This window comes from Pogoniulus pusillus, chromosome 23 (assembly GCF_015220805.1).
Source record: "Pogoniulus pusillus isolate bPogPus1 chromosome 23, bPogPus1.pri, whole genome shotgun sequence".
NCBI lineage: Eukaryota > Metazoa > Chordata > Aves > Piciformes > Lybiidae > Pogoniulus > Pogoniulus pusillus.
The window spans coordinates 4,835,053-4,848,406 of NC_087286.1; the positions used below are offsets into that span (position 1 = coordinate 4,835,053).

Genomic DNA, 13,354 nt, shown 5'->3' on the forward strand with positions numbered 1-13,354 from the left:
AACCAGTAATGAGAGCTCTCTCCTAACCCACAAACACCCTAAAGCCACTCTGCCTTGTGGGCTTACTTGAAAGCTGGTAGGTGGGGAGATGGTAACACCTGAGGCTCAACTCTAGGTCTCAACTCAGGTGTGGGGAAGGAGGCTGCTGTTGAGTTCTGCTGCAAAACCCACCCAGAGCCAGAATTTCAGAGCATCATAGAGTTGTTAAGGTAGGAAAAGACCTCTGAGACCATTAAGTCCAACCATCAATCAATCCAGCAACACCATACTCACTCAGCCATGTCCCAGAGTACCACATCTACATGGGTTTTGAACAGCTCCAGGGACAGTGACCCCATCACCTCTGTGGGCAACCTGTTCCAATGCCTGACCACTCTTACAGCAAAGAAATTGTTCCTAATAGCCTGCTTTGGGGGGCAGCTCAGCTGGGTACTCCTGAGAAAGGGCTTGTTCCAGCAAGCTGTACCCATCCTTGCATTCAGAGATGCTCCAGGGTGCCAGCCACTCAGGACAGGGTTCCTCCAGAGTGTCTCTGGTGTGCCTGCTAACTGCATCCCTGTATGGGCACAACGATGCCCACACTGGAGGGGACACGATGGGATGCCCCAACTCCTTTACCAGGGGCTGCTGCCCACCTTATTCAGGGGTTTTGCCCAATCTCAAGATTTTAGAGAGCTCCTAAAGCTCCATAATCCCAAACTGCTCCTAAAGCTCCATAATCCCAAACTGCTCCTAGATTTAGGATCCCAGAAGCACAGCTGAGCTCCTTGACCACTCTGCCCCGGCTTGGGGCAGGGCTCTGGGGATATCAGCCTTGCAATTAGCCCTAGGATAATTACTCCTCGAGTCTAATTATCCCCGGGAAGATGTGTTGCTCAGCCAGCCCTGAGCTCTGCAGCTAAAAGTTGATGCTAAAAACGCAATTTAGGGCTGGAGCAAGTGGTGTCGGGGGATGGGGGTGGTGGAACTCTGTGATGCCTCGGAAAGCTTGGAAGGGATTAAGGAGCAGAACTCGTGGATTTAGGCAGCAATAAAAGGCAACCCGGTCACCCTCTGCTGTCACATCTGCAGCTGGCCCTACAGTAACTGAAATTATTCTCAGTGCTCAGTGAGGATTGTTTAGGTCGTGGAGGTTTTTAAGAGCTGGGGGAGGGGAGGGGGTCTCTGAGGTGATCTCGTTTTACCCGCTCCTGGAGGAAAAGGCTTTTCCCGGTGGCAGGGATCCTTCCCCCAGTCTGGGCTCAGCCCCAGGGTGTGGGGATCCCCGAGGGGGTCCCCCTGTGCGAGGCCGCTGCAGGCGGGGCGGGAGCGCTGCTACCTCCCTGCAGTCCCCTGCGGTCTTCTGCGGCGGGAGGGCACTCACCGAGGTGGCTTCCAACAGCTTCCCCCCCCTCCTTTCCACGCTTTTAAAGGCTTTTTTCCCCTTTCTCTTTCTTTCTTAAGGAAGCACCCTGCAAATGACCCGGGAGGTGGCTGTTAACGACCCCCGCCCCGGTTGCTGCCGGGGACCCTGCGGTGGGCACCCCTCGGACACTTCGAACTCCTGATGGCTGCTGAGCTGCCAAGTCAGGTGCACGGTGGGGCGGGGGGGAGGTGGAGGTGTCCACAGCACAGCACCCCCCACTCCACCCTATGCTCCAAACTGTCGCCCGCTAGCAGCATCCTCATCCCCGCCCTGCTCCCCTCCACCGCCCCCAGACCCCCGGCTGAGTGCCGGGACCAGGCGGAGGTGACAGCAAGCCCTGGAGCTGCAAGAGCGGCGATCCCCCTCCCGGCCCCGAATCGCTCCCCGCTACTGACCTTGAGCCCCGGGGCCGCGGGTGCAGGTGGGCGAGGGTGCGGGGGTCCGGGGTCCGGCACCGCGACGGGGAGCCAGGGGTGGAGGAAGGGGAAGGAAGTGGGGAAGTGGCGGAGGATTTGGGGGACCGTTGTCTTGCCCTACGGCATCTCTCAGCCCGGCTTGTGGGGCGTGTGAAGGGGGGATGGGGTTGGCCGGGTGTGTTTTTGGGCTGCTGTCCCCCCACAGCCTTGCCCCCGGAGGAAGTTTGGCCGGGAGTGGAGTGGAGCAGGGGGAGGTATTTTTATTTTGGAGCAGCACTGCAGAGGGGGGCTGGTTCAGGAGCTGTCTGTCACCGCAGCTGCTGGAGAGGACCTGTGCTGCCTGCCAAGCCTCACCCCAGGGCCAGGGAGCGCAGCCGAGGGCTGCCCATGGGAGTCCTGGGGTACGGCAGCCCCCAGGAAGGGACCGGTTCTCTCCCCGGTGTGGTTCAGTGTCCCACTTCGAGCCCTGCAATGCAGGAGATCATCCCCCACCACCGTGTGTGAGGGGGAGCTGTCGCTGCATGGGGATGGGGAAACTGAGGCACGGAGCCAAACCGTGCAATTCCTCCCTGGCTTGGGCAGCATCCAAGTCAGTGTGGGACTCGGAGGTTGTAACATGTCCACAAGCCATCCCTGGGGTCATCTTCTCAGCTTTTGTCACCTGCAACCAAAAGAGGGCATAGGAAGGGGCTGGCTTGGGTTGTGGTCTCCGTTACTCCAGGCTAGACAAACCCAAGTCAGCCAAGAACAGTGGAACAGTGTCAGGCCCACATCCTGCTCCAGCCTCTTGCTACTGAGTCCCAACAAGACCTGGGCAGTGCTCATGCTGGGGCTGATGTCCTCCAAGCATCTTCAGAGCTGTCTGTAGGATCAGGAGAGAAAAACAAGGCAGATGCACCTGGGTTCTATGGTTACATCCTTGGGTTGCCTGCCATGGGGTGAGACAAGCCAGGCTCTGGGCTCTGGAGGTAGGATGTCCAGGGTGGGCACCCCTTGGATCAGCCCAGCTTTGCTGCCTCATCAGCCATGAAGTTCTAACTTGATGTGCACAGAGAGGCACCACCTTGGCCGTGGCTGTACAGCAAATGCTTTCATACCCTAACCTGCTGTAGCAGGGTTTGGATGCCCCTCACATGCCCCTTGGATGCCCATCAGCCTTCATCCTGCTGCTTCAGCTCAGTCCTTGCCCAGGGAATTCAGCTCTTCGAGACCTCAGCATAACTGACTGGGCGCTTAAAGGCAAAAGTAATTAAGAGATGGGTGCAGATAAGCACAGTGACATCATTCCTCATGCTGCACACACCCCTGGAGAGCAGGGGTTTATTTATCAAGGACACCCAGCTAGAGGACAAATCACGGAATCACAGAATTGCTTCATTTGGAAGACACCATTAAGATCAAATCCAACCTTTGTCCTAAAACCACCACAGCCACTGAACCACGTCCTCAAGTGATATGTCTATGTGCTTCTGGAACACCTCCAGGGACAGTCACTCCATGTCCATCCTCTTTGTCAGCAGGGGACCATAGAATCACAGAATCAGTCAGGGTTGGAAGGGACCACGAGGAGCATCTAGTTCCAACCCTCTTGCCATGCCCAGGGACACCCTACCCTAGAGCAGGCTGCACACAGCCTCAGCCAGCCTGGCCTTAAACACCTCCAGCCATGGGGCCTCAACCACCTCCCTGGGCAACCCATTCCAGCCTCTCACCACTCTCATGCTCAACAACTTCCTCCTCACCTCCACTCTGAATCTCCCCAGCTCCAGCTTTGCTCCATTCCCCCCAGTCCCGGGACTCCCTGACAGCCTAAAAAGTCCCTCCCCAGCTTCTCTGTAGGCTCCCTTCAGATCCTGGCAGGCCACAAGAAGGTCCCCTGAGAGCCTCCTCTGCTCCAGCCTGCACAGCCCCAACTCTTTCAGTCTGTGCTCACAGCAGAGCTGCTGCAGCCCTCTGAGCATCCTCATGGCCCTTCCCTGCACACACTCCAGCATCCTCACATCCCTCTTGTCATAGGGGCTCCAGAGCTGGATGCAGGTCCTTGTCACCCTCCCTGCTTCTCAAACCCACTGACTCTGAAACCTGCTCCAGACACAAAGTAAAACCAGCCCCAAAATCCTCCTCTGCATGTGTTGGGAGCACATTGACCCCCATTGTGTGGTCACAGGGCTGGAGATGTTGGAAATCAGTTGGATATGATGATCCTGAGGGCCTTTTCCAACTTGAATGTTTCTGTGATTCTGAGATCTTGCCTTTGGGGCTTTAGGGAGCAGGTCCTGGAGGGCAAGAGGCTCCCAGCCCCATCGTGCTGCTCTCCCTGCAGCTCTGGCACCCAGAGAGTTTGGGGCTGATGACAGACTTTAATGTTCTCTCTATTTCTTTTTTAATCCCAAGTAATTTGTGATCTTGCTGGATTGAAAGTGCAATGTAGGTGGAGGGCTGGATGATGTTTTTTTCATGAGGCTCTGGGAAACTGGTGATAAAAATCATTTAGCTTTAATTTATAGATATGATAAAAATAGGGGGGGGGGGGGGGGGAACCCCACCCCAAAACTCCCTGCTCCTGAGTTCTGCTAGAATAGGATTGATTTCTCATATGCTCAGCTTGCCTTCCTCAGCACAGGGGATGCCTCCAGGTTTGACTGCCCCTGTGCTGCTGCTTTATGACCAAGAGCTTGGGGATTAATTTAGTGATGATTTTTTTTTCCTTTTTAAACATTGGGTGAGTTGCTGAGGTTGTGGCACACAGGATGAGGTCAAAATCGTCTCTAGTGTGTGAGAAAAGGAGTGAGAAGGCAGTTACAGGATCAGAGGATGTCAGAGGTTGGAAGGGACCCAAAGAGATCATTGAGTCCAACCTCCCTGCCAGAGCAGGACCATACAATCGAGCTCAGGTCACACAGGAACATATCCAGACAGGCCTTGAAAGTCTCCAAAGAAGGAGACTCCACAACCTCCCTGGGGAGCCTGTGCCAGTGCTCTGTCACCCTTACAATAAAGAAGTTCCCCCTTGTGTTGAGCTGGAACCTCCTGTGCTGCAGCTTCCATCCATTGCTCCTTGTCCTACCCCAGAGAGCAGTGAGCAGAGCCTGTCCCCCTCACCCCTGACCCCCAGCCCTCAGATATTTATAGTCATTGATTCAATCCCCTCTCAGTCTTCTCCTCTCCAGACTAAGCAGCCCCAGGTCCCTCAGCCTCTCATAAGGCACAGTGCCCAATAAAAGGTACCCAGCTCCAACTTGGTGAGGCATGGCACAGGCTGGTGATGGTTGATTGGCACACTGAAGGAGCCTCCTCACTGCTGCTTGTTCCTGCCTTACACTGCTGTCTCCCTGCTGATGGAGAAGCCTTTTAGGAGGTGAACTGCACCTTCAGCAAGTGAGCAGATGGCACCAAGTCATTGTCAATAGACCAGAGGGACAGGAGGTCATCCAGAGGAACATGGACAAGCTGGAGAGGTGGGCCCAGGTGAACCTCACGAAGTTCAACGAGAGCAAGTGCAGGATCCTGCACCTGGGCTGGAACAGTCCTCACTACCAATACAAACCAGGGGCTGGGGTGATAGAAAGCAGCCCTGAGGAAAGGGACTTGGGGATGCTGTTGGATGAGAAGCTGGACAGCTTGCAGCCCAGAAGGCAAATCACAGCCTGGGCTGCACCACTGGATGCATTGCAAGCAGATCCAGAGATGGAATTCTGCCACTCTGCTCTGCTCTGGTGAGACCTCACCTGGAGTACCATGTCCAGCTCTAAAGCCCTCAATATGGGAAGGATATGAACCTGATGGAGTGGGTCCAGAGGAGGGCCACAAAAACAGTCAGGGGGTTGGAGCACCTCTGCTACAAGGACAGGCTGAGGGAGCTGGAATTGTTCAGCCTGGAGAAGTGGAGACTCTGGGGAGACCCAGTAACAGCCTTCCACAACCTGAAGGGAGCTACAAGACAGATGGAGAGAGACTGTTTACAAGGGTCTGTGGTGGTAGGAGAAGGGGCAATGGCTTCAAACTGGAGAAGATCAGATTTAGGAACAGGTTCTTTACTATAAGGGTGGTGGAACACTGGAACAGGTTGCCCAGGGAGGTGGTTGAGACCTCATCCCTGAAGGTATTCAAGGTAAGGCTGGACAGGGCTCTGGGTGGCCTGATCTAGCTGAGGATGTCCCTACTGACTGCACTGGAGGCTGGACTAGAAGACCTTTGGAGGTCCCTTCCAACCCAGACCATTCTATGAAATGCTGGAAAAGGGCAGATTTAGACTGGAGATTAGGAAGAAATTCTTTACAGTGAGGGTGGTGAGACACTGGAAAAGATAGCCCAGAGAGACTGTGGATATCTGCTCCCTGAAGGTGTTCAAGTTGAGCAACCTGGTCCAGTGAGAGGTGTCCCTGACCACATTGAGGAGTTGGAACTGGATGATCGTTCATGTCCATTCTAAACTAAACCATTCATGATTCTATGAAGAGAGGGTTATAATGACCCAGCTGGGCTCTTTTCCACTGCCTTAAGTTGTTCAGCAGCTTCCCCCTGCAAATATCTTGATAGGGACATAGTAACCCCAGGAGGACCTCATCAAGCACCTCCCTGCTAACAGGACATCTCAGGTGGTGATATCAGAGAATCATAGAATCAAGCAGGTTGGAAGAGACTTCCAAGATCATCCAGTCCAACCTAGCACCCAGCCTTGTCCATTCAACCAGATCATAGCACTAAGTGGTGTTCCACCAGGGATGGTGACTCCACCACCTCCCTGGGCAGCCCATTCCAATGCCAATCACTCTCTCTGACAACAACTTCCTCCTAACATCCAGCCTAGACCTCCCCTGGCACAACTTGAGACTCTGTCCCCTTCTTCTGTTGCTGCTTCCCTGGCAGAAGAGCCCAATCCCACCTGGCTACAGCCTCCCTTCAGGTAGTTGCAGACAGCAATGAGGTCTGCCCTGAGCCTCCTCTCCTCCAGGCTGCACACCCCCAGCTCCCTCAGCCTCTCCTCACAGGGCTCTGCTCCAGGCCCCTCACCACCTTTGTTGCCCTTCTCTGGACACCTTCCAGCACCTCAACATCTCTCTTGAATTGAGGAGCCCAGAACTGGACACAGCACTCAAGCTGTGGCCTGAGCAGTGCTGAGCACAGGGGAAGAAGAACCTCCCTTGTCCTGTTGCCCACACAGTTCTTGATCCAGCCCAGGATGCCATTGGCTCTCCTGCCCACCTGGGCACACTGCTGGCTCAGCTTCAGCTACTCTCTACCAGCAAACCCAGGTCACTCTCTTCCTGCCTGCTCTCAGCCACTCTGTCCCCAGCCTGTAGTTGGGTTGTTGTGGCCAAAGTGCAGAACCCTGCACTTGGCCTCATTAAATCTCATCCCATTGGCCTCTGCCCACCCATCCAGCCTGGCAAGGTCTCTCTGCAGAGCTCTCCTACTCTCCAACAGCTCCACACCTGCTCCCATCTTGGTGTCATCTGCAGACTTACTGATGCTGGACTCAATCCCCTGGTCCAGATCATCAATAAAGATATGCCCCATTTATATACTGATCTATCCAAGTCAACCCCAGAATCCCTCTCAGCACCCCAGAATGGCTCTGTCTGTCCTCCATGACACACATCAACCTCATCAAAGGCCTCAGAGTTCTTCTCCTGCTGCCCTGAAGAAGGACTCTGCAGAAAGCTCCCACCATGTGGCAGGCACAAGCCAGCGTCAGGTCAAAGCTCACTGCCTTCAGCTCATCATCCCTTCCCATTCTCCAGGTAGGTCAGCTCCTTGGCAGTGCTGGCCCAGCAGTTGGATCTTACAGGTATCTTCCAACCAAAATGATTCAATGATTCTATTCCATCACTCTAAGGTGGTAGGATGACTCCTCTCAGCAGCACACTGATCGCTGTCCTCACTGCCTGAGGAGCTGCTCTGAAGCCCAGGGCTTCACCCCCTGCTAGCAGATAGCTTTCAGAGTTGTAATCAGAGATGTGTGGGGACTGAGGTGGCATTTGTGGAGTGAGGCCACCCTGTCCCATAGGAGCAGCCAGCTGGGAGCCGAGCTCAGAGGGGAGAGGATGAGGGGAGAAACCCAATACCCATCTTGGCTCAGCTGTGGCTTAATTTAGAGCAGGGAGGCTCTGCTGGAGTGTTTTTCCATTTAAAGCTGAACCTTGTTCCTTTTGTCATGCACAGGGCGAGGGCTCTGCAGCTTGCAGGGCAGTAGCAGCTGCTGGTGGGGTTGGCAAAGCAATTTTCAACTTAGCTTCCCTTTCCCATCTGCTTCCTCTCTATGTCAGCCTGCTGAGGGACTAAAAGCTGTCTCCTTCTCACACCTCTCTCCTCCTTTGGAGACTTGAGAAGGACATGAGCCATGAGGGCAGCCCCAAACTATGGTTGTAAATTGGAGGAGCTGCTAGAGTGGGGTGAGCTTTGATCTGCTGGCTCATCTCCTGCTAGGTGGATGGGTGGAGCCCTGTACTATCTATATTTAACTGTGTTAATGCAACTTAAGGTTGAGGCCAGCTCAGAGAGCTGCACTCTTGCCCTGCCTGCTCTTCCCAGGTAGACATCTCATGATGGGCTGAAGGGAAAAGAGAATTCAAAGGTCATTTTTATTGCCAGTGGCTCAGTGTGCTTTTGGAACTGGATGAGTCCACCAGGCACCAACCTTTGGCTCAGCCCAATCCTTTGGAGGACTTGTGCTCTAGTGTGCTCTGGACAGATCACAGACTTGTTTTGGTTGGAAAATACCTTTAAGATCATCACACCCAGAAACTCAACACTGTCAAGTCCACCACTAAACCATGTTCCTCAGCACTACATCTACATGGTTATTAAACCCTTCCAGGGACAGTGGTGGCACTGCTGCTCTGGGCAGTCTGTTCCAGTACTTGACAACCCTTTTGGGGGAGAAGTTTTTCTTAACAGCCAACTTAAACCTCCCCTAGCACAACTTGAGGCCATTTCCTCTTCTGCTATCATTTGTTCCTTGGCAGAAGAGACCAATGCCATGCCTCACTTGGCTCCATCCTCTTTTCAGGGAGTTGTAGAGTGAGGAGGTCTCCCCTCAGCCTCCCTTTCTCCAGGCCAGACAACTGCAGTTGTCTCAGCTGGTCCTTGTAAGAACCATTCTCCAGAACCTTTGCCAGCTTTGCTGCACATCCCTGGACCCACCCTATCATGCAGGATCACAGAATGGTTTAGGTTGGAAGGGAGCTCAAAGCTCATCCAGTTCCAACCCCCTGCCACAGCAGGACACCTCCCACTAGAACAGGTCGCTGAATGCCTCATCTAACCTGGCCTTGAACACCTCCAGGGAGGGAGCAGCCACAACCTCCCTGGGCAACCTGTGCCAGTGTCTCACCACCCTTGCTATAAAGAACTTCTTCCTAACATCTAGGCTAAATTTTCTCTCTTCCAGTTTAAACTCATTACCCATCACCTCAACGTCCTTCTTGTGAGCAGCCCAAAACTGAGCCCAGAATTCAAGCTGTGGCTCCATCATTGCCCAGTACAGAGGGACAATCACCTCCCTAGTCCTGCTGGCCACACCAACTGTGACACAAGCCAGGATGCTCTTGGTCTTCTCGGTCACCTGGGTATGCAGAGGCTCACCTTCAGCCAGCTGCTGACCAGTCCTAACAAGAAGTGTCCACACCTTCAGATACTTGCAGCAAAATTAACCTCATGCTGCTCTCCACGGCGTAGCTGTATCCAGCAGCCTGTGCCAGCAGTGGCTGAGTGTTGTCACCACCAGCCTGTCACCACCATTAGCTACGAGCAGAGGCTGGAAAAAACTCAGAGCTTATCAAAAGCAGCCTGTGTGATACCTTCATGCCAGCTGAAGGCTGTCCCAGTAACGAAACACCAGGAACTTTGAGTGCTTTTATCTAGCAAAGAAGCTGAAAACTGAAACCAGAGACACTCCAATGAGAATGGAAGCATGGGATTTGGATGGGCTGGTCATTATCCACTAGGACACATTTCCAAGGAAAGCAGGGGGTATGAAGCTTTCAGATCAAGCCTAGACACCACCCTAAAAGAAACACTGTAGCTCAAACAGCACAGAGAGTGTGGAAGACATTCTACAGTGAGGACCATTCCTATGGGCTTTTGCAGGTAGTGGCACAGATACTGTCCCTGGTTCTACTCTGAGTGATGTGGTGGGGGCATGGGGCTGCTGCTTCCAAGATCTGCCAGGGTATTTTACACTCAGCCACAAAATTACATGGACTGCAAGAAAACCAGTCACATACCTTGAGAACTGGGAAGCAGCTGCTGCAGGAGTCAGCACAGGGAGAATTTGGTAATTGAGGGGTAATGGGTTTAAGCTGGAAGAGAGGAGATTCAAACTAGATGTTAGGAAAGGGTTCTTTGCAGTGAGGGTGGTGAGACACTGGCACAGGTTGCCCAGGGAGGTTGTGGCTGCTCTCTCCCTGGGGGTGTACAAGGCCAGGTTAGATGAGGGCTTGAGCAAACTGTGGGAGGTGTCCCTGCCTATGGTGTGGGGCTGGAACTGGATGAGCTTTGAGGTCTCTTCCAGCCTAAACCATTCTATGAATTTGAGGGCAGGTCACTCTGTGGAAGTGCAGAGGGAATTTACTTCAGAATGAAGGTTGTCCTAGTTTTGAGCCATGAGCTTGCCCAGGGCAAAAGGAGAGAAAAGGTATTTTACACCTTCCCAAGGAGTAAAGTCAAAATGCTCCACAGGGGATTGGAAGTTTAAGTGGAAATTCTATTTATGAATATATACAAAAGGTATTCAGGAAAAGGAATACATAGATGAATTAAGCTCAGCTCTCCTCCTGGGAGCCAAAACTTTCCAGAGCCTTCCAAAAACCTGCCCCTGCCCAGCCTCAGCAGGCCCAAGAGCAGGTCAAACTGTCCCCCCTAACCTCCTACTAGATCCAGGCCACCACAGGCCTCAACTGGCCCTGTGGTGTAGCTGCCACCCAAGGCCAGGAGGTCTCCTCTCCCTCCACAAATTCACTTTGTGCTGCTGCTGGCTGGGGTTAAATAAAGCCTGACAAACCTCACTCTCACAGAGAGGCTGACAAAGCAAAGCAGGAGCAGCACTGTACAGAAATGAGTAGCCATCCATTTGTCAGCAATCCCCAAGGCAAGCTCATTACATGCTAATGCCTTATTAGCTTGCACTTGGTGTTCTCAGCATGCTGCAGTTGGAAAGGACAGAGGTACTTGCAGATACTCACAGGCCAGGCTAACTTACTCTCTAGGCACTTAACTACTACAGAAAGCCCGAGACAGAGAAGGTATCAGTGTGCTGATAAAAACAGATCTCTCTTTCTTCCTGGCATGACTTTGGAAAGAAGCTGGAATAACTTGTGTATAGCAAATCCCTTCATGAGCTGATAAAGGCAGCAGCATACTGAGTATCAAGTCCCCTCGAGGAAAATTCTGTTGAAACTAGAGAGGCTTTGCCCAAACTCACAGTGCAGAACTGCAGGCTCCCAAACTGCACCAGCCTATGGAGTGTGTAGCCTGAGAGCCAGCTGCCTGCTAACTCTTACAGACAGGATTTGCTGATGTGCAAAACCTTCACTTTTGATGTATTTCATCTCCATTTCTCATCTTTCTCTGCAAAGGCTGAAGAAATGGCATGATCCCAGGCTGCAAAACTACACTGCCACTGCATTTCAATTGGTGGGCAAGATGCCTGGGCTCTCTCCCTGCTTTGTAGACCAAAGGACTCTGAACATCCTCTTAACTCTTCTCTTGTTTTTGCTGCCAAATGGCCTGTAAAAAGATATCCTTCACTAGGTCCATTGTGTCTTGATACAGTTTAAAGTCAGTCTGTCTTTCTCTCCTTCTTTCTTTCCTTCTTTCTTTCCTTCTTTCTTTCTCACAGTAGTCTCCAAAGCAGCCTTCAGAGCTTTGTTCTCCTCCAGCTGGGTCACAAGCCTATCAGGAAACAAAACTGAGAGAAGTGAATGTTGCAGTAGTTGAGGAGGGGCTTGCAGTGTGTGCCACTGAGCCGTATGTGGTGTGTAGCATACAGCACTCCCAGTTCCCTACCTGTGCTTCATGGGCTGATTCACAGTCACCCCAGGAAGAATTTTTCTGCAGACTGTGATGAACTTCACTGCTTTGTCAGAGGACAGGGGACAGTGGCTGTGCCTGAGGATGGCAGATTGGCCCTCCTGTGCTTAGGTGAAGATATTATTGATTCACACTCCTGTGTAAGCGAAATCAGAAGCTCCAGCTGCAAGCTACCAACCTGAATTTGGCAGCCACCACATAGGAAAACCTCCACACCTCTGCCACGGCTCAGGCAGCTTCTCAGAGTGATCCCCTTGCTGTTGCACGTCCTTAAAATATCTGCAGGAGGTGGGCTGATCCCTTCTCTCTGCTCTACTCACTCTACCCCACCACGATACAGAATCTGCAGGGTGGAGTTGAAGAGAAACAAACTGCAGGTCACTTGGATAGGACTGGATCTGTCTCTCTAGGATTTATGGTTCCTCAAGTTGTCTAGAGGAGGATTACAGACTGCAAGATGCTTTTCCTCTGATGCTACTTGTGTGGTGAGCAGGAGAAATTTGGGAATGAAATGGTCTTTTACAAGAGAAATTCAGCTGTGCTGAGCTACAGGCCACAACTAGGGGAGTGGACCAGGACATTGAAGTACCAGCACTGTTAGCTCTCAGGTGCAGAGCTTATCCTCAGCTTCATGACTCCTCCACCAGGGACTTTGGGAACTATTTGCAGAGAGACATCTCTGAAGCTAAGCAGGAAAAAGGAGAACACCACTCTTGCCAGATCTGGAGTAACTCCTACTCTGCTCTTTCTCACTTTGCTTCATCCCAGCACAAGTGGAGTCAGGACACAATCCCTGTCCTGGGGAAAGAGGCAGCAGCATTTGACCGCTCCACAAACTCACTTTACGTTGCTGGTGGTTGGGGTTAAGTCTGACAAAGGTCACACTCACGGAGAGGCTGACAGAGCTAAACAGAAAAGGAAGAGCAGCGTTCAAGACCTTCAGCTGAGAAACAAAAGCAGCACTGTACAGAAATGAGTAGCCATCCATTTGTTAGAAACCCCCAAGGCAAGCAAGGCCAGAAGGAGAGAAAGATGGAAAAAGAAGTCAGAGAAGAGCCAAGAACAAGCTGGGCTTCAAACTGTGTAGGAATTCTGCAGACCAATGGAATGGGACAAACATACCTCTTATGTTTTCTTCACCCCCTTTGAGAGTCCAACCCCCTGGGCTCCCTCTAATTCTCTGGAAAACTTCTAGTTACAATTTACAACTGAGACAGTAGTGTTAAACCTCTAACAAGTATCAAGTCCCCTCGAGGAAAATTCTGTTGAAATTAGAGAGGCTTTGCCCAAACTCACAGTACAGAATTGCAGCTTCCCAAACTGCACCAGCCTATGTAGTGTGCAGCCTGAGAGCCAGCTGCCTGCTAACTCTTACAGACAGGATTTGCTGATGTGCAAAACCTTCACTTTTGATGTATTTCATCTCCATTTCTCATCTTTCTCTGCAAAGGCTGAAGAAATGGCATGATCCCAGGCTGCAAAACTACACTGCCACTGCATT

The 13,354-nt window shown here is 52.3% G+C and overlaps 1 protein-coding gene and 1 long non-coding RNA gene across 4 annotated transcripts in view; one reads left to right on the top strand and one right to left on the bottom strand.

Moving 5' to 3' along the window:
* Positions 1–1,879, bottom strand: part of HHATL (hedgehog acyltransferase like) — an 18,510-nt gene extending 16,631 nt beyond the window's left edge. For 2 of the 3 annotated variants that reach the window (XM_064162390.1, XM_064162389.1), the window contains exon 1: positions 1,801–1,879. The gene's annotated coding sequence lies outside the window, so the exon portion shown is untranslated. Of the gene's footprint in view, positions 1–1,184; positions 1,349–1,800 lie in introns of those variants that run through there. The other variant, XM_064162391.1, reaches the window with a different exon arrangement.
* LOC135185573 (uncharacterized) lies at positions 954–13,312 on the top strand. Its single transcript, XR_010306533.1, has 3 exons — positions 954–1,082; positions 1,444–1,826; positions 11,663–13,312. It is a non-coding gene; the product is annotated as an uncharacterized LOC135185573 (long non-coding RNA).
* Positions 13,313–13,354: the final 42 nt, after the last annotated feature.